This window comes from Eleutherodactylus coqui, chromosome 1, assembly GCF_035609145.1.
Source record: "Eleutherodactylus coqui strain aEleCoq1 chromosome 1, aEleCoq1.hap1, whole genome shotgun sequence".
NCBI classification, from domain to species: domain Eukaryota; kingdom Metazoa; phylum Chordata; class Amphibia; order Anura; family Eleutherodactylidae; genus Eleutherodactylus; species Eleutherodactylus coqui.
In genome coordinates, this window is record NC_089837.1 from 493,536,580 (window position 1) to 493,560,974 (window position 24,395).

Here is a 24,395-nt window from a genome sequence, read left to right on the forward strand (position 1 = left end):
AAGTCCTGCCCATAAGAGCTTACACTCTATAGGAGAGAGGTCCCTGTCCATAAGAGCCTACACTCTACAGGAGAGAGGTCTTGCCCATAAGAGCTTACACTCTACAGGAAAGAGGTCCTTCCCATAAGAGCTTACACTCTACAGGAGAGAGGTCCTGCCCATAAGAGCTTACACTCTACAGGAGAGAGGTCCTGCCCATAAGAGCTTACACTCTACAGGAGAGAGGCCCCCCTGCCCATAAGAGCTTACACTCTACAGGAGAGAGGTCCCTGCCCATAAGAGCTTACACTCTACAGGAGAGAGGTCCTTGTCCATAAGAGCTTACACTCTACAGGAGAGAGGTCCCTGTCCATAAGAGCTTACACTCTGCAGGAGAGAGATCCTTGTCCATAAGAGCTTACACTCTACAGGAGAGAGGTATTTGTCCATAAGAGCTTACACTCTACAGGAGAGAGGTCCTTGTCCATAAGAGCTTACACTCTACAGGAGAGAGGTCCTGCCCATAAGAGCTTACACTCTACAGGAGAGAGGTCCTGCCTATAAGAGCTTACACTCTGCAGGAGAGAGCCCCCCCTGCCCATAAGAGCTTACACTCTACAGGAGAGAGGTCCCTGCCCATAAGAGCTTACACTCTACAGGAGAGAGGTCCCTGCCCATAAGAGCTTACACTCTGCAGGAGAGAGGTCCTTGTCCATAAGAGCTTACTGTTACCATACAGCGCGGCACGGGGTCCCGCGGTCGGCGCGCGTCGCTCCGGCGACCTGGAGCCCTGTGTCGAGGTTATCCCAGCAGCTTGGGGCGGCCGGTGGGCGGCGGTGTGGGCGTGTCTGCCCATAGGGTGCCGCCCGCACTCCTCCGTTTTTCTTATACAGCAGGGGGTGGAGTGGCCTCCTCCCACTCTCCGCCCCTGGGCGGAGCCGTGTGGTTAAAAGACTGGCAGTGAATTTAGCTCACTGCCAGTTATTGGTTCTGCTTTCATCTAGTCAGTCTGTCTGCAGTTTACCTCAGCCAGTCCCTAGTTGTCTGTCAGCTCCTTCTATCCTTTCTCAGTCTGTTTCTGTTGGTCCTGTTAGCCTCTAGTTTGGTCTGTCCCAGTCAGCACTAGTTGCTATTCAGTGTCCTGTCTATTTGCCTGTGAGCTCCATCTCCAGCCCTGCTTGTACTTGTAAGTTCTGTTGGTTTGTTCCACCTGCCTCTTCTGTCGGCACTCTGTCCCCCGTTAGTGAGTTTCCATCTAGGTAGTCGCCAGGTCCCTAGCCAGAGCAGGGACCGCCGCCCAGTTGTCCGCCTGGGGTTAGCCAGGACCGAGGCAAGTAGGCAGGGACAGTGGGGTGCGGGAAGAACAGGGCACCCCACCTGGCGCTCGGGGGGGCAGAGTGCCGTAACATAATAACTGGCCCTTAAAATACCGTTTTTTTCTTCATGGCGGCGATCAGCGCCCTTGCAAACCAGCTGCAAGACCTGGTGCCGGTGATCCGGGATTTGTCAGCTCGCATGGTGGCCCAGGAGCAGTGGGCGTTGTCGCAGGGGCAGAACGCCTTTACCAGTCCCGAACCCAAGTGCCCTCTTCCCGAGGTGTTCTCTGGGGAGAGGAACAAGTTTTTCGTTTTTCAACAGGCGTGTCGCCTGTTTTTTCGGATGCGTCCCCGTTCTTCGGGCTTAGAGGCCCAGAGGGTTGGGCTTATAATGTCCCTGCTGCGGGGCTCTGCCCAGACTTGGGCCTTTTCCATTTCCGAGGGTTCCCCCTCCCTGCAGTCGGTGGACTCCTTTTTTCAGGAACTCGGGGGGATCTTCGATGAACTGGACAGAGTGGGGTTGGCGGTTTCACGGTTGCTGGCGCTGCAGCAGGGGTCGCTTTGTGTGGAAGATTATTGCTCCAGTTTCAGACGCTATGCGGGCGACACTGCATGGAACGATAGTGCCCTGAAGGACGTTTTTCTGCAGGGTCTCTCGGACGCGGTCAAAGAGCTGTTAATCTCCCATCCCGTTCCCGGGTCCTTAAAGGAGGCCATGGAGCTAGCGGTGAAGGCAGATAGGAGGCTCAGGGCTGGGAAGCAGGACAGGCAGACCAGTAGAGTCAGGGAGGTCGTTTGTCCTGTTCCTTCCTCTTCCGTACCAGTCTCTGTTCCCGAACCTATGGAACTGGACCCGCTGGACCCCAAGGAGCGACGCCGAGTTCGGTTATTGCATCATCTCTGCCTCTACTGCGGGAAAGCTGGACATCGGGTGATAACCTGCCCCCTGAGGCCTCAGCGCCCACAGTCTGAATCGGCAGAAAGACTCCCAGTCCTAGGCAATTGCAGGGAGGGTCGCCTAGGACCACAGGTACGTCCTAGACTTCTAATGCCCTGCCAGGTTAGATTCCGGAACTTCTCCCGCCTAGGGCAGGCGTTTATTGATTCCTGAGCAGCCGCTAACCTGGTAAGCATGCGTCTCGTTGAGCCCCTGAGGGCTGAATTTGTGGCGCTGAAGACGCCAATTCGTTTTGCTAGCATTGATGCTACTCCTCTTGCTTCGGGCTTGGTACGATGGAGGACCCCAGTGTTACAACTCACTGTGGGGGGTCGCCATTCGGAAGGTCTATCATTCCTGGTGATGGAGAAAATGTCGGTAGACATGGTACTAGGGATGCCGTGGCTGGCGTTGCACAACCCCCAATTCGATTGGGCCACTGGGGAGCTAACACAGTGGGGGCCGTTTTGCCATAGCCATCGTGCTTCCCGTCCTCCCTGCTCAGTCGATACCGCACTCAGTCCCCGAGGTCTCACTTACCTTCACACCCCGTCCGCCTGCCCTGCTGCTGATGTCGCCACCGATGCCCTGCAGGGGGGACGGAAGAAAGGGGTGGGGTCTCGTATGCAGTTGCGTTGTGAGGAGAGTCTGTCGGTATTTGAGCCGTACAGGGTGGGACAGAAGGGGTACCGGTCCTCTGGAAATCGCAAAAGGAGGGGTCACAGGGGGTTACATAAGTCTTTGTCGAAACCTGTTGTCCCTTCGGCGACTTAAAAGTTGGAGATGCCTTAGATTTTGAAGGCAGCGTCATTAGGAGCGAGGATGGGTCAAGAGATAGTGGTGAATGTTCGGGCATTGACTCGGAAGACGACCTGAAACACAACGATATGTCAACGGTCGATCCTGAAGCAGTAGAAAGGAGGGCCCCTGAAGGAAATGGGGCAGCCACAGGCTACCGAAGTCATGGACCTGAGGATCAGTCCATGGTGACCGCTCGGGAGGGTCTCACTCTCGGGTTGGTACAGCGTTTTCACAGCCGTTTTCTGGATAAGCCTGGTCGAGTTTCCGGGGGCCCGGAGGTCCCCCGTCAGAGGGGGGGTAATGTTACCATACAGCGCGGCACGGGGTCCCGCGGTCGGCGCGCGTCGCTCCAGCGTCGGCTCCGGCAGCCTGGAGGCCTGTGTCGAGGTTATCCCAGCAGCTTGGGGCGGCCGGTGGGCGGCGGCGTGGGCGTGTCCGCCCATAGGGTGCCGCCCGCACTCCTCTGTTCTTCTTATACAGCAGGGGGTGGAGTGGCCTCCTCCCACTCTCCGCCCCTGGGCGGAGCCGTGTGGTTAAAAGACTGGCAGTGAATTTAGCTCACTGCCAGTTATTGGTTCTGCTTTCATCTAGTCAGTCTGTCTGCAGTTTACCTCAGCCAGTCCCTAGTTGTCTGTCAGCTCCTTCTATCCTTTCTCAGTCTGTTTCTGTTGGTCCTGTTAGCCTCTAGTTTGGTCTGTCCCAGTCAGCACTAGTTGCTATTCAGTGTCCTGTCTATTTGCCTGTGAGCTCCATCTCCAGCCCTGCTTGTACTTGTAAGTTCTGTTGGTTTGTTCCACCTGCCTCTTCTGTCGGCACTCTGTCCCCCGTTAGTGAGTTTCCATCTAGGTAGTTGCCAGGTCCCTAGCCAGAGCAGGGACCGCCGCCCAGTTGTCCGCCTGGGGTTAGCCAGGACCGAGGCAAGTAGGCAGGGACAGTGGGGTGCGAGAAGATCAGGGCACCCCACCTGGCGCTCGGGGGGGCAGAGTGCCGTAACACTTACACTCTACAGGAGAGAGGTCCTGCCTATAAGAGCTTACACTCTACAGGAGAGAGCCCCCCCCCCTAGCCATAAGAGCTTACACTCTACAGGAGAGAGGTCCCTGTCCATAAGAGCTTATACTCTACAGGAGAGAGGTCCTGCCCATAAGAGCTTACACTCTACAGGAGAGAGGTCCTGCCCATAAGAGCTTACACTCTACAGGAGAGAGGTCCTGCCCATAAGAGCTTACACTCTACAGGAGAGAGGCCCTGCCCATAAGAGCTTACACTCTACAGGAGAGAGGCCCTGCCCATAAGAGTTTACACTCTACAGGAGAGAGGTCCCTGTCTATAAGAGTTTACACTCTACAGGAGAGAGGTCCCTGTCTATAAGAGCTTACACTCTACAGGAGAGAGGTCCCTGTCTATAAGAGCTTACACTCTACAGGAGAGAGGTCCCTGTCTATAAGAGCTTACACTCTACAGGAGAGAGGTCCCTGTCTATAAGAGCTTACACTCTACAGGAGAGAGGTCCCTGTCTATAAGAGCTTACACTCTACAGGAGAGAGGTCCCTGTCTATAAGAGCTTACACTCTACAGGAGAGAGGTCCCTGTCTATAAGAGCTTACACTCTACAGGAGAGAGGTCCCTGTCTATAAGAGCTTACACTCTACAGGAGAGAGGTCCCTGTCTATAAGAGCTTACACTCTACAGGAGAGAGGTCCCTGTCTATAAGAGCTTACACTCTACAGGAGAGAGGTCCCTGTCTATAAGAGCTTACACTCTACAGGAGAGAGGTCCCTGTCTATAAGAGCTTACACTCTACAGGAGAGAGGTCCCTGTCTATAAGAGCTTACACTCTACAGGAGAGAGGTCCCTGTCTATAAGAGCTTACACTCTACAGGAGAGAGGTCCCTGTCTATAAGAGCTTACACTCTACAGGAGAGAGGTCCCTGTCTATAAGAGCTTACACTCTACAGGAGAGAGGTCCCTGTCTATAAGAGCTTACACTCTACAGGAGAGAGGTCCCTGCCCATAAGAGCTTACACTCTACAGGAGAGAGGTCCCTGCCCATAAGAGCTTACACTCTACAGGAGAGAGGTCCCTGCCCATAAGAGCTTACACTCTACAGGAGAGAGGTCCCTGCCCATAAGAGCTTTCACTCTAAAGGAGAGAGGTCCCTGCCCATAAGAGCTTACACTCTACAGGAGAGGTCCTTGCCCATAAGAGGTCCCTGGCGATTTTTGTGTGAATGCCATGTTTTCCAGTGTAATACGCCCAAGAGATAGGTCAGTGCCCATCTTTTTGCGTGCCGGAAATTCCACTAACAAATACACTATCAGGTGAGAGTGAGCCCATTGGTAACAATGGTTTCTATTCTCTGTGTATTTGGTTGCTTGAATTTCCAGGAAAAACCAGCATATAAAATAATTAACTACTTATATTGTTAAATTAATTGCTAAATCAGGTTCATGTTTTTCTGATTTTTGAACAATTCAGCTTTATTAGATATCAAGGCTATTAACATGTCAGGCCAATATATACACAAATCTGGCGCACAAGAGAGAAAATTTTAAGCTGAACGTCAATCTAAAGGGTTAACTGTCCGTCACCTTATAACAAAATTTTTCAACAAAGAAAATGTCACAAAGCAGGAATCTACTGGAATCATCATGATTGTGATGCTACTGCATCCACTTCTATCCAGCTATGGACTAGTGAAGAAGGTGGTAGGTCCCAGAAAGTCTCAATCAGTTTTTATTTGCGTCACATATCCATTGTACAGAAATGACAATTGTTAGATATTTGTTTAGTTTTTGCATTGTAAAGTTGAAATTGATTATCTGATAGTTATTAATCAATCTACTAATCATTTGTGATGCTAATTTTTCACACTAATAGCTTGTAAAGTTCTTATATTGGGAGGTGAAACATGGCAAGGAAGGGAGGAGGGGGTCAGGAAGGAAAGAGAGTAAGAGACGTATAGGTATGAGTAAAACTAAAATTTAAACAGTTTAAGGGCGCCTACCCATTGGCGATTTTTTTATTTTTATTTTTTCCCCTGCAATGTTTTGCGTAGAGATGAGCGAGCACCAAAATGCTCGGGTGCTTGTTACTCGGGACGAAATTTTCACGATGCCCGAGGGTTCGTTTCGAGTAACGAACCCCATTGAAGTCAATGGGCGACTCGAGCATTTTTGTATATCGTCGATGCTCGCTAAGGTTTCCATTTGTGAAAATCTGGGCAATTCAAGAAAGTGATGGGAACGACACAGCAACGGATAGGGCAGGCGAGGGGCTACATGTTGGGCTGCATCTCAAGTTCCCAGGTCCCACTATTAAGCCACAATAGCGGCAAGAGTGCCCCCCCCCTCCCAACAACTTTTACTTCTGAAAAGCCCTCATTAGCAATGCATACCTTAGCTAAGCACCACACTACCTCCAACAAAGCACAATCACTGCCTGCATGACACTCCGCTGCCACCTCTCCTGGTTTACATGCTGCCCAACCCCCCCCCCCCCCTGCATGACCCAGTGTCCACAGCGCACACCAAAGTGTCCCTGCGCAGCCTTGAGCTGCACTCATGCCACACCACCCTCATGTCTATTTATAAGTGCGTCTGCCATGAGGAGGAACCGCAGGCACACACTGCAGAGGGTTGGCACGGCTAGGCAGCGACCCTCTTTAAAAGGGGCGGGGCGATAGCCCACAATGCAGTACAGAAGTCATGAGAAATATAATCCTGTGCCACCGCCATCAGGAGCTGCACACGTGGGCATAGCAATGGGGAACCTATGTGCCACACACTATTCATTCTGTCAAGGTGTCTGCATGCCCCAGTCAGACCGCGTTTTTTTATAAATAGTCATAGGCAGGTACAACTCCGCAATGGGAATTCCGTGTGCACCCACAGCATGGGTGGCTCCCTGGAACCCACCGGCTGTACATAAATGTATCCCATTGCAGTGCCCCTCACAGCTGATATAACGTCAGCTTTAATGCAGGTGGGCAAAAAATTAATTGGATTACACTGTAGGCGAGGGCCCCAAAAAATTGGTGTACCAACAGTACTAATGTACGTCAGAAAAATTGGCCATGCCCAACCAAGAGGGCAGGTGAAACCCATTAATCGCTTTGGTTAATGTGGCTTAATTTGTAACGAGGCCTGGAGGCAGCCCAGTTAAAATAAAAATTGGTTCAGGTGCAAGTTTCAACGCTTTAATGAGCATTGAAACGTATAAAAATTGTTTACAAAAATTATATGACTGAGCCTTGTGGGCCTAAGAAAAATTGCCCGTTCGGCGTGAATACGTCAGGTTTCAGGAGGAGGAGCAGGAGGAGGAGGATGAATATTATACGCAGATTGATGAAGCTAAAAGGTCCACGTTTTTGATGGTGATAGAGAACAATGCTTCCATCCGCGGGTGCAGCCTACGTATTGTTTAGGTATCGCTGCTGTCCGCTGGTGGAGAAGAGAAGTCTGGGGAAATCCAGGCTTTGTTCATCTTGATGAGTGTAAGCCTGTCCGCACTGTCGGTTGACAGGCGGGTACGCTTATCTGTGATAATTCCCCCAGCCGCACTAAACACCCTCTCTGACAAGACGCTAGCCGCAGGACAAGCAAGCACCTCCAGGGCATACAGCGCGAGTTCAGGCCACGTGTCCAGCTTCGACACCCAGTAGTTGTAGGGGGCAGAGGCGTCACGGAGGACGGTCGTGCGATCGGAGCCAGAAAGCTGTCAAAGGCCTTGGAGTGTGTTACCCTGCTTGTGCTGTACATGCTGCCTGATCTCTGCACCTCGCCTGCTACCTGGCCCTCGGAACTGCGCCTTCGGCCACTAGCGCTGTCGGATGGGAATTTTACCATCAGTTTGTCCGCCAGGGTCCTGTGGTATAGCATCACTCTCGAACCCCTTGCCTCTTCGGGTATGAGAGTGGAAAGGTTCTCCTTATACCGTGGGTCGAGCAGTGTGTACACCCAGTAATCCGTAGTGGCCAGAATGCGTGTAACGCGAGGGTCATGAGAAAGGCATCCTAACATGAAGTCAGCCATGTGTGCCAGGGTACCTGTACGCAACACATGGCTGTCCTCACTAGGAAGATCACTTTCAGGATCCTCCTCCTCCTCCTCCTCCTCCTCCGGCCATACACGCTGAAAGGATGACAGGCAAGCAGCATGGGTACCCTCAGCAGTGGGCCAAGCTGTCTCTTCCCCCTCCTCCTCATCCTCCTCATGCTCCTCCTCCTCAACACGCTGAGATATAGACAGGAGGGTGCTCTGACTATCAAGCGACATACTGTCTTCCCCCGCCTCTGTTTCCGAGCGCAAAGCGTCTGCCTTTATGCTTTGCAGGGAACTTCTCAAGAGGCATAGCAGAGGAATGGTGATGCTAACGATTGCAGCATCGCCGCTCACCATCTGGGTAGACTCCTCAAAGCTTCCAAGGACCTGGCAGATGGCTGCCAACCAGGCCCACTCTTCTGTAAAGAATTGAGGAGGCTGACTCCCACTGCGCCGCCCATGTTGGAGTTGGTATTCCACTATAGCTCTACGCTGCTCATAGAGCCTGGCCAACATGTGGAGCGTAGAGTTCCACCGTGTGGGCACATCGCACAGCAGTCAGTGCACTGGCAGATGAAACCGATGTTGCAGGGTGCGCAGGGTGGCAGCGTCCGTGTGGGACTTGCGGAAATGTGCGCAGAGCCGGCGCACCTCTCCGAGCAGGTCTGACAGGCGTGGGTAGCTCTTCAGAAAGCGCTGAACCACCAAATTAAAGACGGGGGCCAGGCATGGCACGTGCGTGAGGCTGCCGAGCTGCAGAGCCGCCACCAGGTTACGGCCGTTGTCATACACGACCATGCCCGGTTGGAGGCTCAGCGGCGCAAGCCAGCGGTCGGTCTGCTCTGTCAGACCCTGCAGCAGTTCGTGGGCCGTGTGCCTCTTCTCTCCTAAGCTGAGTAGTTTCAGCACGGCCTGCTGACGCTTGCCCACCGCTGTGCTGCCACGACGCGCGACACCGACTGCTGGCGACATGCTGCTGCTCACACATCTTGATTGCGAGACAGAGGTTGCGTAGGAGGAGGAGGAGGGTGGTTTAGTGGAGGAAGCATACACCGCCGCAGATACCATCACCGAGCTGGGGCCCGCAATTCTGGGGGTGGGTAGGACGTGAGCGGTCCCAGGCTCTGACTCTGTCCCAGCCTCCACTAAATTCATCCAATGTGCCATCAGGGAGATATAGTGGCCCTGCCCGCCTGTGCTTGTCCACGTGTCCGTTGTTAAGTGGACCTTGCCAGTAACCGCGTTGGTGAGGGCGCGTACAATGTTGCGGGAGACGTGGTCATGCAGGGCTGGGACGGCACATCGGAAAAAGTAGTGGCGACTGGGAACTGAGTAGCGCGGAGCCGTGGCCGCCATCATACCTTTGAAAGCCTCAGTTTCCACAACCCTATACGGCAGCATCTCCAGGCTGATAAATTTGGCTATGTGCACGTTTAACGCTTGAGCGTGCGGGTGCGTGGCGGAGTTCTTGCACTTGCACTCCAACACTTGCGCTAGCGACGGCTGGACGGTGCGCTGAGAGACATTGGTGGATGGGGCCGAGCACAGCGGAGTTGAGGGTGTGGGTGCAGGCCAGGAGACGGTAGTGCCTGTGTCCTGAGAGGGGGGTTGGATCTCAGTGGCAGGTTGGGGCACAGGGGGAGAGGCAGCGGTGCAAACCTGAGGCGGTGAACGGCCTTCGTCCCACCTTGTGGGGTGCTTGGCCATCATATGTCTGCGCATGCTGGTGGTGGTGAGGCTGGTGGTGGTGGCTCCCCAGCTGATCTTGGCGCGACAAAGGTTGCACACCACTGTTCGTCGGTCGTCTGCACTCTCAGTCAAAAACTGCCAGACCTTTGAGCACCTCGGCCTCTGCAGGGTGGCATGGCGCGAGGGGGCGCTTTGGGAAACAGTTGGTGGATTATTCGGTCTGGCCCTGCCTCTACCCCTGGCCACCGCACTGCCTCTTCCAACCTGCCCTGCTGCTGCACTTGCCTCCCCCTCTGAAGACCTGTCCTCAGTAGGCGTAGCAAACCAGGTGGGGTCAGTCACCTCATCGTCCTGCTGCTCTTCCTCCGAATCCTCTGTGCGCTCCTCCCTCGGACTTACTGCAATTACTACTACCTGAGTGATAGACAACTGTGTCTCATCGTCATCGTCCTCCTCACCCACTGAAAGCTCTTGAGACAGTTGCCGGAAGTCCCCAGCCTCATCCCCCGGACCCCGGGAACTTTCCAAAGGTTGGGCATCGGTCACGACAAACTCCTCCAGTGGGAGAGGATTCGGAACCATTGCTGCGCATTCTTGGCAGGGGCCCGAGAACAGTTCCTGGGAGTCTGCCTGCTCCTCAGAATGTGTCATTGTAATGGAGTGAGGAGGCTGGGAGGAAGGAGGAGCAGCAGCCAGAGGATTCAGAGTTGCAGCAGTGGACGGCGCAGAATTCTGGGTGGTCGATAGATTGCTGGATGCACTTTCTGCCATCCACGACAGGACCTGCTCACACTGCTCATTTTCTAATAAAGGTCTACCGCGTGGACGCATTAATTGTGAGATGAATGTGGGGACGCCAGAAACATGCCTCTCTCCTAATCCCACAGCAGTCGGCTGCGATACACCTGGATCAGGAGCTCGGCCTGTGCCCACACCCTGACTTGGGCCTCCGCGTCCTCGCCCGCGTCCACGTCCTCTAGGCCTACCCCTACCCCTCAGCATGCTGTATTACCAGTAGTGCAGAAACAGAACGCTGTAATTAAATGTGCCGCTTATTGGCCTGTGGTTGGAGGCTGACTTCCCTTACGGAATGCACAGCAGAGCCAGGAAACAATTTTGCGCACGCCTGTAGTGAGACGTAGGTGCGTATGACTGAGCTAGTGGAATTCACAGCGCAGAAGCAGTCAAGTGGCCAAAGGCCAGTAGTAGGTTAAGTATTTAGCTTCTATTTTTTTTAAATGCTGAGCTGATACAGCAGACAGATACTGTAGGCAGCGTATAATATTATGTATACTCTTTCCCTCTGGCGGGATGACGGCGATCATGTAACAGAGACAGCAGATCCAGGAAACAATTTTGCGCAAGCCTGCTGTAACGCTTAGCTGCTTATTAATTAGGACTACTACACCCAGCAGATACTGTAGGCAGCGTATAATATTATGTATACTGTTTCCCTCTGGCGGGATGACGGCAATCATGTAACAGAGACAGCAGATCCAGGAAACAATTTTGCGCAAGGCTGCTGTAAAAAAAAACACTGCGAATTTCGCAGTAAAAAAAACGCTAGTGGGTAGTCACCCTAAGGGTGCCTACCCACTTGCGTTGCCGATTTTCGCGTGTGAAAAACGCGGCATTTTCGCATGTTTTTTGCGCGTTTTTCGCTGCATTTTTGCGCGTTTTTTGCAGCCCTCCATTGACCGTCATGGGTGCATTAAGAGAAAAATAAGGAGACATATGCAACTGACAGTTCCTATGTGAAAAAAACCCACGAAACGGGAAAAAAAAACCCAGATGGACAAGAACACATTCTATACTAACTGCTCTTGAGAAAAAACGCAAAACATCACAGGAAAAAAAAAATAAATCGCAAGTGGGTAGGCACCCTTAGACATCACGATGGGAACAGAATATCCCAAGGTTTTCACACACATTTGTATTTACTTATAGCATTATTTCTAAAGGCTAGAACTTTTTCATAAATACCATGTTCAGACACCATTTGTATCAGATCCATCATCAAGGGAATCTCTGTAGTTCTCCACCTCCTAGCAATAAGCACCTTTGCTCCCAACAATGTATGACTTATCAAGCGTCTGTTTTTTGGTTTAGTTCTTTTTAAATCCAGGAGCAAAAGGGCCGTAACCGGATGTTTTGGGACCGCAATTTCTGAAAATGTGTTTACCAAGGAGAGTACCTCAGACCAATAGGATGTAATTAACGGACATGCCCAGAATATGTGTAAGAGAGAGCCTTCCTGACAGCATCCTCATAGAGCAGTTGAGATTAGGCGTCTATTTTGAAGTTGCAAACGTGTGAGATACCATCTCGTTAACACTTTTAGATGTGTTTCCACCAAATTTACACAGCTGGTAGCTTGTTTCGCCCATCTAAAAGATTCCAACCATCCCTCTATTGACACAGTCGCTCCTAGATCTTTCTCCCACTTAAGAAGCTGACATTTTTTTCCCGGCCTCAGGTCTTCTACAATATGGTTGTAAAAAAAACTTTAGTTTTTGACTTATTACTTTGTGTGATTTTTGTTAGACTTCGTGATACTGCTTTGGGGATTCTCACTTTTTGTAGGTGGACTGTTTGGAGAAGTGAGCATATTTAGAGACAAAAAGGAGCTAAGGGCGTCCCCATTAAAAACGTCTGAGACAAATTTGAATCCCTTTTTGACCCAAGAGGTTAATTGTATATCTGGAATGTAGTATTCCAAAGTATCAATCGGAATCTGTTTTATCTCATAAGATGACGTTTTCTCAGCCACTTGAATTAATTAATTCCAGGCCTCCAAAGTTGCTTTCATAGGTAAAGAGAGAGGGGGAATGTTTAACTTTGGGTGAAGAGAGGGGTATGTGGCAGCTAAAATTTTAGCGTAAAACAGGGAGGATAGGCGTTTTGAACCAGCTATCTCTAATTCCAGACCAGGCCATGAAAGAGATTGATTCAGTAGCATAGCGTTGCGGTATGCTTCTAGTTTGGGAAGGTCAACTCCTTCCTAAGTTTTATGGAGGGATAAGATAGAAAGAGATATTCTAGGGGGCTTTCCGACCCAGACATAATTGGTCAGCTGTCTCTGAAATTTTTGCATTATTGATCGAGGGACCGGTATTGGCAAAGTTCGAAAATAATACATACTTTTTGGCAGAATCAACATCTTGTATAATACTATGCGGGTAATCCAAGCAAAGTTTGTTGTTTTTTAAAAGCATCCAGTTCATCTTGAATGGCTTTCAATCGAGGGATGTAGTTGACGGGGACTAGATCTGAAAGGGGAAAGCAGATATGTATACCTAGGTAAGGGATACTTTTGGATTGCCATTGAAAAGGAAATTCTTGTTTTATCTTTCTTTTCAAGTCCTCTTTTATATCTATGCCTAAGATTTGCGATTTAGAAACATTCAGTTTATAAAAGGAGACTGTAGAAAATTGAGAAAGTTTTGTGTACGTTGCTCTAAGAGATATCATTGGGTTGGATAATGTTAGTAAAATGTCGTCCGCAAATAGACGTATTTATGTTGCCTGTCTCCGGCATGTATTCCATGGATATAAGGATTTAATCTAATGTGTTGGAAAAGCCACTTGGATAATGAACACAGTATACGTTTGGTTTGTTCTCATCCAGGTAGAGGTGACGTGTTTAGTAGAAACATATACCTGGGGCGTTAACATATGTTAATCATAGAGTCATTACATACTAAGCCAATTATGAGTTGTTATGATGTTGGGGACATACATGTGTATTGATGCATCATGTCCAACTATATCTGTACCATTATGATGTGAATAAACAAGAAGTGTACTGGAGAATGACCAGCATGGAGTCAGACTCAGATACATTGCATGCATGCTAATTCTTATTATAACCAATTTGGAGCAGGACAGTGAAGTACATGGAATATGATATTATTCCTATAACAATATATATTTTCTTGGAAGGCAGGGATGCAAAACGAAAATGAAAAAATAAAAAATCTCTGATTTTGAAAAGGCTACTATGTGCTTATTGTGTAAACCTCAACAACAGTTTGCAGGCATAAGGTACCCAAAGACTGAAATACAGTAAAAGAAGAACATTGCATAAATAGATGCTGTTTAAGGCATTTGTGGTAAGATTTACAAGCTGGCGCCAAATGTATTTGTTTATCTTATTTTCATTCTTACTTTTATTAGCTGCAATGATGACAAGAATATAAAAGCAGAACTTACCTTAGTAGCTGCATATTATTCTCAACTCCTTGGGAAATAACAGAAAGGAGTTGTTCACTTCATAATATAAGCTTCAAGGCTGACACTTTGGAGTAATGCGCTACTTACTGGGAAGCTGGAGGGGAGATTAAAACGCTGTCCTGGGTATTTAGGCAGCCATATAAATTCTCTGTCTAAATAAGGAAGATGTTTGTTAGATAAGTATGAGAAAATTCTGTATGAATTTGAGAGAAAATAGAAATAAAGAAAAGTAAATCGGTTCCAATATTTTGTATCTACATTATGATTTTTTATATTTTTGTATGTGTCTTAATGGTGAAAGCGAGAGATTTATTACAATTAGCACTTAACTACTGTGTTTCCCCAAAAATAAGACAGTGTCTTATATTAATTTTTGTTCAAAAAGGTTTTACTTTTTTACATGTATAGCTGCCTGGACACTATTTAAATTGACTTTTTAATTAGCTGTTAGCAGGGCTTAATTTTGGAGTAGGGCTTATATTTCAAGCATTCTCAAAAAGCCTGAAAAATCATTTTGCATCCTCAAAAATTCTGGAAAATCATGCTACGTCTTATTTTCAGGGTATGTCTTATGTGGTATATTTTATATGATGTACTGTTAGGTCAACAGGGCCAAAAGGATAAGAAATGCAGTTATGAAGGTTTATACAGTATATTACAAACAACTTTTTAACCCTTTAGTGACCAAGTCTGTTCTCGCCTTAATGACCAAAACAAGTTTTGGAAATCTGACATGTGTCACTTTAATGCAGAATAACTCCGTAAAGGTTTTGCATATCCAAATAATTCTAAGATTTTTTCTCGCCACATATTGTACTTCATTTAGGTGGTAAAAATAGGCAAATAGAATTTGTGTATATTTGTTAAAAGCACCAAAATTGGGAAACATTTTTCATATTTTCAACTGCAATATCTCAAATATGTGCAAACATACTGTACAAATTTTTGATGAGGTATTTATTTCCATCTGTTTACTTTATTCTGGATGCACATTTGAAAAAAATTAGTTTTTTTAACCATTTAGGAGACAAACAAATTTAACATTAATTATTAACATTTTGAGGAACATTTTGTTTCCTCGATACCAAGCCAAGATTGCAAAGGCTCATAGGTGTCAAAATGATAGATACCCCCACAAATGACTACATTTCAAAAAATACACATCTTAACCCCTTCCCGCTCCTGGACGTACCTGGTACGTCATGGCAGCCTGGTACTTCCCGCAACATAACGTACCTGGTACGTCCTGGAGATAGCACGGGATCACATGTGATCCCGCGCTATCCCGCAGCGGGAGCCGGCTGTCAGTCACAGCCGGCGTCCCGCTCCAACAGCGGGGGGGCATCGGAGATGCGCCCGCCGCTGTTAACCCCTTCCCTGCCGCGATCTAAGTAGATCGCGGCAGGGAAAGAGTTCACAGAGGGATCGCGATCCCTGTGTGTCTCCGGCCGGAACTCGCGATGTTATCGCGAGAGCCCGGCCTGTCACCATGGCAACAGGACGCCAGACACTGGCGTCCTGTATTGCCTGTGCCTATTATCGCTGTACAAGCGATAAGGCATGGCAGAGCAGTAGCTCTGCCATGCCTTATGACAGCGATCATAGGCACAGTGATGTAAGTCCCTCAGAGGGACTCAAATAGTATTAAAAAAAGAAAAGAAAAGTGTAAAAAAAATAAAAATGTAAAAAAAAAAATGTAAAAAAACCCCTTTTTTATGCTTTTTCTAATATTAGCATAAAAAAAGGGAAAAAAAACTAAAACCCCACATATTGGATATTGACGCGTCCGTAACGACGTGTACAAAAAGTTGAGCACGCTTTTTATTTTGTACGACAAAAAGCGTAAAAAAAAACGCTAAAAAACAGAGGCAAAATGCTAATTTTTAGCATTTTGCCTCACAAAAAATGCAATAAAAGTGATCAAAAAAGCCGTACATTTCCCAAAATGGTACCAATAAAAACTACAGCTCGTCTCGCAAAAAATAAGCCCTCATAGAGCTCCGTACATAGAAAAATAAAAAAGTTACAGGACTTTGAATGCAGCTATAGAGAAAAAAAAAAGATTTCCAAAAAAAGGGGGTTTTATTGCAAAAAAGTGTAAAAACCTAAAAAAAATATAACAATTTTGGTATCGTTGTTACCGTACCGACCCGCAGAAAAATTTTAGTGTGTCATTTATGCTGCATGATTAACGCTGTAAAAAAAAAAAAAAAAATCTATGGCAGAATTGATGCGTTTTCTCTCCCTGTTATCATTAAAAAAAAAAAAAAAAAATTGACGATATTGTCTATATACCCAAAAGTGGCACCGATAAAAACTACAGAACGCCACGCAAAAAACAAGCCCTTACACGGCCGCGTCCACGGAAAAATAAAAAAGTTATGGCTTTTGAAAAATGGAGATGGAAAAATACCAAAAAATCGCTTGGTCCTCAACGCCAAAATAGGCCATGTCATTAAGGGGTTAATGTATCGGGAATATTTTGATCACACAGTTTCTTCTTAGGAGTTAATGCAATTTAGATGAGAAAAAAAATCATATTTTTGCAAATATGTCATTTTAAAGACAGGTTATTTTTCTATAGTGCACATGAAAATGAGGATTTGCACCCCAAAATGGATCCCCCTGTTTGTCCTGTGTTCAGAAACATACACATTGTGGCCCTAATCTTATGTCTCTATACAGAATGGGGCCCAAGGAGCAGCTGGTGGCTTTCAGAACAGACATTTTGCTTTAAGGTATTTTAGGCCCCATTGCCCACTTGTAGAGCCCTTGAGCGGCCAAAACGATAGAGCACCCCCACAAATGACCCCATTTTGGAAACTAGGCCCCTTAACAAATTTGTCATGGGGTGTACTGCATATTTTGATCCCACAGTTTTTGAATGAATCTAAGCTAAAGCAGAAGGACAAAATTACGATTTTCATTTTTTTGGCAATTGTGTCATTTTAAAAACTGTTTTCTTTGCCATGTGCACAGCCCAAAGGGCTTTAAACTCCAAAACAAGCATGTTTTTACAGCTCTGGGGATTGAAGCCCAGCCAGCCAGGACTTAAGAACACTATGGGGTAATCACTAAGGGGTTAACATGTACTAATAAAGTTTTTTTTAAACATTGTGTAGTTTTTTTATAAGCCTATTACTACAGTATAAGCAAAAAAAAATCTTAAAATACTACATTATTCCACATTTGGTATTTTCGCTACTTATACAGTAGGTGGTGAAGGAACTATTTCCTCCCCATTATTTGTTGTTTTGGTCATTATAGAGTAAACTAACTTTACAAACCACTTCTGCTTCTCTACTAGTTTGTGTTAGTCTAATAATTTCCGTATATACTTGCATTAAATGTTTAGTGGCTTTATCACTTTAAATTACATTTGATGTGGCTGCCACTAGGGGTCTCCCTTCAAGCTTCTCTGCAATCCACTGCCTGTATTTAGGTATAGAGCTTCTATAGTAATAAGGACATAGGCTTGTTTCCTTAGCTCCTCCTTCGATTGCTATCTTCACAGGAGCTCTCCCCAGGACTCAAAAGCTGCTGGCTAACAGATCTGCAGACACTGTGATAACAATCTCCACAATCTCTGCCTATCCTGGTAGTGTATGTGTCTATGTGTGTGTGTACACATGGTTTACTTGCCATTTGGCCAGAATGCCTGCATCTTCATGGGAGAACAAAGACACAAGCATTCTGATATTGCCCTATACTGATTGTAAAACAGACTGTGCAATGCAGCATTGGAAGTCAAGGCAAGGTAATACAGGACAGTAAAATTACTGGCAGAGTGTTAGGCTTGCTGCACGCACCCTGCATGAAAATGGATCCCAAACAACAACAACACCAAAGAAAAATGGGGAAGATCACTTGAAAATCAGAACTTACACACAGAAAGAGGATGCAAAAAGCGGCAAATGAGAGGGTAAGGAGAACTTGGTGTATTTCATAAACATGTTGAAAACTTGAGTATGCTTTACGTCATGTGATATAAAACTTCATAGAATCATAGAATGGTAGAGTTGGAAGGGACCTGCAGGGTCATCGGGTCCAACCCCCTGCTCAGTGCAGGATCACTAAATCATCCCATATATTTGTCCAGCCTTTGTTTGAACACTTCCATTGAAGGAGAACTCACCACCTCCCATGACAACCTGTTCCACTCATTGATCCCCCTCACTGTCTAATATCTAATTTGTGTCTCCTTCCTTTCAGTTTCATCCCATTGCTTGTAGTCTTTCCTTGTGCAAATGAGAGGTGAGATTTGGACTGGATTGTGAATAACATAGGACATATCCATGTCACTCATCAACAGAGAGAAAATTATGGAGTGCACTGTAGGTACCATAGACAGCCTGGGACCATACACCAGACTGCTCAGGTGGCATTAGCATATGGTGTGGGAGTTTTTTCAAATTCTTTACACAAGGTACCATAGAATTATACATAATAACAAAAATGTATGTGGTCTGCTCTCTAGTTCATTGATATTGAGCTGTGATTGGGTTGGAAACTAGTGGTAATTTGCCTTTAAGTGCAGGAGACACCTGTACTCCTCCTCCCTCCTCCCTCCTCCCTCTCCCTGCACAGTAACTACAATACATGTCACTGAGCATGCCCACTACACTCTCCGATAGAGAATGAAGAGTCAAGAAATGATCTGTCTATATATATACTGCACATATCACTGAGCATGCTTACTGCAGGCTCACAAAGAAGTCAATGAACAGTTTTCTTTGTTCTCATGTTCAGGTACATGCTATAAAGTGAAATGACCTGCTTTTCACAGTCAAAACTCAACAAAAGCACATTTGTCCACTGTGGGGACATTGATTTGTTGTAAAAAATGTAGCATCTATTGCATAAATAACATTATATTATTGCATTATTTATCCCCGCCATTAAAGTGGTAGATTTATATACAGTATTATATTAAACACCACTACATTATACAGTGCACAATAATTTATAAACCTGAGATCCCGGAACATTTCAACCAAGAATAAATGTAATTGACAGTTATAAATTTCTCAACAAATACATTTTATAGCAGTAAATGCACATCATGAGCTATTTTGTATGTTCATAAAAGCTAAGTAGGCAACAATTTACTGCCATAGATAGAAAGCCTTGATAATTTACTGCCATTCTGCAATAATCCCAGTCATTCATTTCTACTGGAGCCCATATATTTACTAATTTGATAAGATGTACTTAAAACAGACGCTACACTACAAATAAGATCTTGTTGAGCTGAATAATTTTGCTTCCATAAATAATGGCTTGTATTCTGTATTAACAGAACAGTGGCCAGATAAGTAACTCTATCTATCCATCCATCCATCCATCTATCTCATATCTATCTATCAGCCTATATATCTGTCATAATTTATCTATGATGTCAATCTAGCTCTCTATCTATCCAAATTATATCTATCTGCACTGCAGAATAATTATTATCCGTCTATTTTATATATCTATGATGTCTATTGATCTAGTTTTCGACCCATCTTCTATCTATGTCATATCTATCTATCCCTCTATCGATCTTCTATCTATCTTATATCTAGCTAATTTATTAATCATGTCAATCTATCTATCCTTCTAACTTTCTTATATGTATATCACATCTATCTGTCTATTTATTTAACCTATTTAACATTTATTTATGATGTCTCTCTCTAAATGTATCCCATTGCAGTGCCCTGCTCAGCAGAGTTAACGTCACATACAATACAGGTGGGCTTCGGCCCACAATGCATGTCCCAGTCAGACTGGTAATATGTACCTTAACAGTAACCGCGTTGGTGGGAAATGGCCTCGCCACCATCATGTCTTTGGGAAGCCTCCGTTTCCACACCCCAGTGACATAGCATTAGCAGCGGTATAGTCAGAGCCCAGAATTAGTAACATTTCAGCGGTAGCATTAGGGACAGGCCCCAGTAACATATCACTAGCAGCAGTATAGGGGGAGCACAGTCTTGGTTCCATTTCAGTAGTAGTAGCAGTCCAGACAGGCCCCAGTAACCATTCCGAAGCAGCAGTATAGGGGGAGCACAGTATTAGTTCCATTTCAGTAGTAGTAGCAGTCAAAACAGGCCACAGTAACATTCCCGTTGCAGCAGTTTAGGGAGATAACAGTCTCTTTCGCATTTCAGTAGTTGCAGTATAGACAAGGCCCCAGTTACATTTATGTAGCAAAAGTGTAGGCCAACCCCACACACCTTGCTGTACCATGAGTGCAGACGAAGCCGATAAAAATTACTAGGATTACACTGTAGGCGAGGGCCCAAAAAAATTGGTGTACCAACAGTACTAATGTACCTCAGAAAAATTGCTCATGCCCCACCAAGAGGGCAGGTGAAACCCATTAATCGCTTTGGTTACTGTGGCTTAATTTGTAACTAGGCCTAGAGGCAGCCCAGTTAAAATAAAAACTGGTTCAGGTGCAAGTTTCAACGCTTTAATGAGAATTGAAACGTATAAAAATTGTTTACTAAAGTAATATGACTGAGCCTTGTGGGCCTAAGAAAAGTTGCCCATTCGGCGTGATTACGTGAGGTTTCAGGAGGAGAAGCAGGAGGAGGAGGATGAATATAATACACAGATTGATGAAGCTAAAAGGTCCCCATTTTTGATGGTGATAGAGAACGATGCTTCCATCCGCGGGTGCAGCCTACGTATTGTTTAGGTACCGCTGCTGTCCGCTGGTGGAGAAGAGAAGTCTGGGGAAATCCAGGCTTTGTTCATCTTTATGAGTGTAAGCCTGTCGGCACTGTCAGTTGACAGGCGGGTACGCTTATCCGTGATGATTCCCCAGCCGCACTAAACACCCTCTCTGACAAGACGCTAGCCGCAGGACAAGCAAGCACCTCCAGGGCATACAGCGCGAGTTCAGGCCACGTGTCCAGCTTCAACACCCAGTAGTTGTAGGGAGCAGAGGCGTCACGGAGGACGGTCGTGCGATCGGCTACGTACTCCCTCACCATCCTTTTACAGTGCTCCCGCCGACTCAGCCTTGACTGGGGAGCGGTGACACAGTCTTGCTGGGGAGCCATAAAGCTGTCAAAGGCCTTGGAGAGTGTTCCCCTGCCTGCGCTGTACATGCTGCCTGATCTCCGCGCCTCCCCTGCTACCTGGCCCTCGGAACTGCGCCTTCTGCCACTAGCGCTGTCGGATGTAAATTTTACCATCAGTTTGTCCACCAGGGTCCTGTGGTATAGCATCACTCTCAAACCCCTTTCCTCTTCAGGTATGAGAGTGGAAAGGTTCTCCTTATACTGTGGGTCAAGCAGTGTGTACACCCAGTAATCCATAGGGGCCAGAATGCGTGTAACGCGAGGGTCACGAGTAAGGCATCCTAACATGAAGTCAGCCATGTGTGCCAGGGTAGCTGTACGCAACACATGGTTGTCCTCACTAGGAAGATCACTTTCAGGATCCTCCTCCTCCTCTGGCCATACACGCTGAAAGGATGACAGGCAAGCAGCATGGGTACCCTCAGCAGTGGGCCAAGCTGTCTCTTCCCCCTCCTCCTCCTCAACGCACTGAGATATAGACATGAGGGTGCTCTGACTATCCAGCGACATATTGTCTTCCCCCGCCTCCGTTTCCGAGCGCAAAGCATCTGCCTTTATGCTTTGCAGGGAACTTCTCAAGAGGCATAGCAGAGGAATGGTGACGCTAATGATTGCAGCATCGCCGCTCACCATCTGGGTAGACTCCTCAAAGCTTCCAAGGACCTGGCAGATGTCTGCCAACCAGGCCCACTGTTCTGTAAAGAATTGAGGAGGCTGACTCCCACTACGCCGCCCATGTTGGAGTTGGTATTACACTATAGCTCTACGCTGCTCATAGAGCCTGGCCAACATGTGGAGCGTAGAGTTCCACCGTGTGGGCACGTCGCACAGCTGTCGGTGCACTGGCAGATTAAACCGATGTTGCAGGGTCCGCAGGGTGGCAGCGTCCGTGTGGGACTTGCGGAAATGTGCGCAGAGCCGGCGCACCTTTACGAGCAGGTCTGACAAGCGTGGGTAGCTTTTCAGAAACCGCTGATCCACCAAATTAAAGACGTGGGCCAGGCATGGCACGTGCGTGAGGCTGCCGAGCTGCAGAGCCGCCACCAGGTTACGGCCGTTGTCACACACGACCATGCCCGGTTGGAGGCTGAGTGGCGAAAGCCAGCGGTCGGTCTGCTCTGTCAGACCCTGCAGCAGTTCGTGGGCCGTGTGCCTCTTCTCTCCTAAGCTGAGTAGTTTCAGCACGGCCTGCTGGCGCTTGCCCACCGCTGTGCTGCCACACCGTGCGACACCGACCGCTGGCGACGTGCTGCTGCTGACACATCTTGATTGCGAGACAGAGGTTGCGTAGGAGGAGGAGGAGGGTGGTTTAGTGGAGGAAGCATACACCGCCGCAGATACCACCACCGAGCTGCGGCCCGCAATTCTGGGGGTGAGCAGGATGTGAGTGGTCCCTGGCTCTGACTCGGTCCCAGCCTCCACTAAATTCACCCAATGTGTCGTCAGGGAGATATAGTGGCCCTGCCCGCCTGTGCTTGTCCACGTGTCCATTGTTAAGTGGACCTTGGCAATAACCGCGTTGGTGAGGGCGTGTAGAATGTTGCGGGAGACGTGGTCGTGCAGGGCTGGGACGGCACATCGGGAAAAGTAGTGGCGACTGGAAACTGAGTAGCGCGAGGCCGCCGCCATCATGTTTTTGAAAGCCTCCGTTTCCACAAGCCTATACGGCAGCATCTCCAGGCTGATCAATTTGGCTATGTGCACGTTTAACGCTTGAGCGTGCGGGTGCGTGGTGGCGTACTTGCGCTCGTGCTCAAACAGTTGCGCTAGCGACGGCTGGACGCTGCGCTGAGAGACATTGCTGGATGGGGCCGAGGACAGTGGAGGTGAGCGTGTGGGTGCAAGCCAGGAGACGATCGTGCCTGTGTCCTGAGAGGGGGGTTGGATCTCAGTGGCAGGTTGAGGCACAGGGGGAGAGGCAGTGGTGCAAACCAGAGGTGGTGAACGGCCTTCGTCCCACCTTGTGGGGTGCTTGGCCATCATATGCCTGCGCATGCTGGTGGTGTTGAGGCTGGTGGTGGTGGCTCCCCGGCTGATCTTGGCGCTACAAACCTTGCACACCACAGTTTGTCGTCGTCTGCACTCTCAGGGAAAAACAGCCACACATTTGAGCTCCCCGGCCTCTGCAGGGTGGCATGGCGCGAGGGGGCGCTTTGGGAAACAGTTGGTGGATTATTCGGTCTGGCTCTGCCTCTACCCCTGGCCACCCCACTGCCTCTTCCAACCTGTCCTGCGGCTGCACTTGCCTCACCCTCTGAAGTCCGGTCCTCAGTTGGCTTATCACACCAGGTGGGGTCAGTCACCTCATCGTCCAGTGGCTCTTCCTCCGAATCCTCTGTGCGCTCCTCCCTCGGACTTACTGCCCTTACTACTACCTCACTGATAGACAACTGTGTCTCATCGTCATCGTCCTCCTCACCCACTGAAAGCTCTTGAGACAGTTGCCGGAAGTCCCCAGCCTCATCCCCCGGACCCCGGGAACTTTCCAAAGGTTGGGCATCGGTAACGACAAACTCCTCCGGTGGGAGAGGAACCATTGCTGCCCAATCTGGGCAGGGGCCCAAGAACAGTTCATGGGAGTCTGTCTGCTCCTCAGAATGTGTCATTTTCATGGAGTGAGGAGGCTGGGAGGAAGGAGGAGCAGTAGCCAGAGGATTCAGAGTTGCAGCTATGGACGGCGTAGAAGACTGGGTGGTCGATAGATTGCTGGATGCACTTTCTGCCATCCACAACAGGACCTGCTCACACCGCTCAGTTTCTTATAAAGGTCTACCGCGTTGACCCATTAATTGGGAGATGAATCTGGGGACCCCAGAAACTTGCATCTCTCCTAATCCCGCGGCAGTCGGCTGCAATACACCTGGACCAGGAGCCCGGCCTGTGCCCACACCCTCACTTGGGCCTCCGCGTCCTCGCCCGCATCCACATCCACGTCCTCTAGGCCTACCCCTACCCCTCAGCATGGTATATTACGAGTAGAGCAGAAACAGAACGCTGTAATTAAATGTGCCGCTTATTGGCCTGTGGTTGGAGGCTGACTTCGCTTACGGAACGCACAGCGGAGCCAGGAAACAATTATGCGTAAGTGAGACCTAGGTGCGTATGACTGAGCTGCTGCAATTCACAGCGCAGAACCACTGAGGTGGACAAAGCCCAGTGGTAGGCCTTAAGTATTTTGCCTCAATTTTTTTAAATGGTGAGGTGAAAAATCAGAGACACCGCATGCAGCGGATATAATGTGTACTGTTTCCCTCTGGTGGGATGACGACAATGATGTTACGGAACGCACAGCGGAGCCAGGAAACAATTATGCAAAAGCCTG